Source organism: Ovis aries, chromosome 25, assembly GCF_016772045.2.
Source record: "Ovis aries strain OAR_USU_Benz2616 breed Rambouillet chromosome 25, ARS-UI_Ramb_v3.0, whole genome shotgun sequence".
NCBI lineage: Eukaryota > Metazoa > Chordata > Mammalia > Artiodactyla > Bovidae > Ovis > Ovis aries.
In genome coordinates, this window is record NC_056078.1 from 19,252,070 (window position 1) to 19,255,869 (window position 3,800).

Consider the following 3,800-nt stretch of genomic DNA (forward strand, 5'->3'; position numbering starts at 1 on the left):
ACATAGATACATGAGGTACAAGAGCTCTCTGGGTGTGGGAAGCAAAGTATGTATGAGTCTAGAATGAGACTAGAGGCCTTGGCACATTTATGCTTAGAGAGAGGGGCAATCCTGGAATTCAGGCATGACCTGGTGAACTAAATGGTTTTTTTAGTTGAATGGTGTCTCTTCATCTGTTCTTGGGGAGCTAGACATTTGTGTAGGCTTCTAAGATGATTTCTAGTTCTGAGCATTCAGAAAAGGCATGGGCTTCAAAATTATTTTCCCCTCTTGATCTGAAGTTGCCTCAGATTATTGAAGGTAAAGGGCCTGTTTGTTTCTGTCCGAATAGTAAATCCTTTGACATGTGTTGCCTTTGGTACTTTTTCCAAGTGCTTTTAGAGAATTCTTTCAGGGGACCCACACAGCCCCAGGGGACTGGGACCATGTCTTTTCCTTCTATAATCCTGACTTCTGACATGATGCTGCCTACTTGGAAGATACTAATTCCATCTAACTTCAGTGAGTACGTGGCAAGGATTTGCTCTTCCTTTTCACAAATAAAGCAATAAGGACTAGACAGTTGATCACTGTTTAAAGACAGATAGAGGTTTTCTTTGGAGAAGGAAATGGCAACCCACTCCAGTATTCTTACCTGGAGAATTTCGTGGCCAGAGGAGCCTGGTGGACTACAGTCCATCGAGTGGCAGAGAGTCAGACACAACTGAGCGGCTAACACACACAGAGGCTTTCTTTATCTTTTTTTCATCATGTTATCCATCTCTAATTAGTTTGCTGATAATTTGTGCTGATGACATGTGGCTGCTTCAAATAATTGGTGTGTTTTGATAATAAATCCATTCTTGTCTTTTCTTTGGGCTCACTGTTTAGATTTCCTTTGCCTTCCCATCCTGTTGTCTTCCCTTTGAGAATGAATAGCCAGGTAGTCATATCAGCGAGGTATCTGTATAAACAAAACGAAAACCCAAAACAAATAAGGGTGACATGTTTTGAGAGAATCCCACTACAAGGTGCTAACATACTGAATAACTCTGAATTCCAAAGCTCGGAAGGCCCATCTTTCTTTCCATAGCAGCACCAAGGGGCATTTTAAGTGTGTGAAACATTGGGAGTGACTAATGTGGATTTTTCTCTCTACTTTAAGTAATCAGTAGTGATACTATTCACCCTGAAATTGATCAAATCCATGCGAGGAGGAGTTGTGTATGTCTTTTGATATTTGCCTGTCTTTCTGCTCCTGAAGACTGTAAGCCTCATGAGTTTATGTCTTCTATGTCTGTACAACTTTCACAGTGTCTTTCATGGACTGGAGCCCAATGCACAGTTGATTTAAAATAATTTTATCCATTGGATATTTCTCCAGGAGTATTCCACATTTAGTTTAAGATCATTGTGAGTTAACTTAGTCCCCTCTTTGTTCTCAAAAGGATTTAAGTCTCCTTATATGGATGTCACATGGCAAGAAAACAAATTAGAGAAAGATATGACAATATAAGGGCTTCTCTAGTGGCTCAGTGGTAAAGAATCCACCTACAATGCAGGAGATGCGGATTTGATTGCTGGGTTGGGAAGATCCTCTGGAGGAAGAAATGGCAACCCCTCCAGTATTCTTACCTGGAGAATCCCATGGACAGAGGAGCCTTGCGGGCTCAGTCCATGGGGCTGCAAAAGAGTCAGACACGACTGAAGCCAACTGAACACACACACATGCAGGACAAAATAAGAAAAACAAGGGTAGGGTCATAATAAGGAGCCCCTATGAGCCACACATGCTATAGGCAGACCACAGATTTGGCTTTACAAGACTAAATAGGAAACCCTACTGGTTACACAGTTCATTGTTCATATGATAAAAGCAAGTCAGCTTCTCAGGAGGAGCATAAACACTGGCTCCTAAGAGTCTAAAGGAGCTTCTTGAAGGCTGTCCATGAAATTCATAACCCTCTGCTGGCTGGACTCTCCAAGGGGTAGATTTTCAAGTACAGAGTGGATTGAATAGACTAAACAGCTCTCAACCAGTCCTTCGTAAATTGTATTTCTCTCAGCTGAGCTTTTGTTCAAATGCAGTTTATTTTTAAGAGAGCATATTCATCTTGCTCCCAAAGTAACTCTCGCTTCTGCTTCTCTTTTTCTGAAAGAAAACTATAATTGTATAGGCACATCGGTCTGTATGACTGTAGCTGTGTAGGACTCCTTTGTTTATTCTCCAATCAGTTATCTTTCTCCTTTTCTTCTCTCCTTCCTCCCTACTTTCTTCTTTTTTCCATCACTTACTATGTACCAGGAACTGACCGTGCATTTGAAGGCATGGTATTAAACAAATATAACAATTGGCAAGAGGACTGGCCAGTCAGAAAGAATATCAGCTTTGACATAGGAACAAGGTTCTCAAAGACTTCTTCTGTGTCAGGCATAAGCTGTTTGATTGCCGACTGGGGAGGTGTGTAGTTTTGGAAAATTCCAAATGGGATGGTGGGTAGGCACGGAGATAAATGCGTGGTGGTTTCAGTAAGGATCTATTTTTTACTGCCAAGTATGAAAGTGCCTCAGTGTATTAATAGCTGATCCAGCTGCACTAGTGGATGCTGATGCATATCAGCCCTGGGTATATGTGGTTGCAAATATGACTCAGCCATGGTTCATATCCCAAAGGACACTGGCATTCACTGTCTTCAGAATATGTTCTAGGAATATCCTTTCCTCTTTCTGTCTTCGCTACAACTGTAATTTAAGTCCTTTCTATCCCAGAGTCTATTGATTATAATTATCTCTTTACTGATCTTCTAAATTTCTTTATTCTCTTATTTTACTTCTTTCCAGTGTTTTAAGAATGCACTGCCAGATAAAATTTCCTAAAATACTGCTTCTATCATGCCATTACTTTCTACTCCAAAACCATCATTGGCTTTTCTCTTCTTCCTGTGGTAATATTCGCACTCTTTAGCTGAGCATTCATGGCTTTCTGTTTTACCTACACCACTGCATCAAGGTGTGTGATGTCATAGAAGGACAAGCTGTGGTCCTCCCCATTCTTAAGTAGTTTAAAATGGTATGGAAGGGATGTCTGTAATGATTATTATGTAGTAAAAGTGAATGTGGGGAGCAAGTAGGTGATGGGGTGTGAGATGAGGCAGGCTGATACCAATAACAGGATTGGACAGTCAGAAAATAAAGTCCCTTCAAGTCTGACTTTTCTTGGGAAGCTGAGAACAATTAATTCCTGGGTATAGGCCCCTGATTTCCAGGTTGTTGGTCCTGGAATGGACAAGGGGGTTTGTCAACCTCAAAATGAAACTTTTTATAATTTCTGAGATGCAAACCCAGGGTGCAAAGCTTTTTTAACATTTAAGACCCTGAATAAATTCCAAACAGGACGGTGCGAGTATATTCAAGACTTACTTTCATGTCTTACCACTTCCCTCATAATTTTATCCTCAACTCTCAGTGGATATCTGGCAGTCTTGGGCCTAATTAGATTCATGGGATAAGACCTGCAGGGTGTGTCCAGGGTCCTTTCTCTGAACTGTTTATGAAAAAGCTTGGCTCAGCAGTCCCTGGGGTTAGGCTAAGAGAAGCTATTCCTACCTACCATGTACTCAGAACCTACAATAACCTTGTGCTCAGTTGCTCTGTCAGACTCTCTGTGACACGAGAGTCAGTTGTGTCAGATTCTCTGTGAGCCTGCCAGGCTCCTCCATCCATGGGATTTTTCAGGCAAGATGGGCTGCCATCTCTCCTCCAGGGGATTTTCCCAGCCCAGGGACTGAACATGTGTCTCTTGCGTCTCATACATTGGCAGG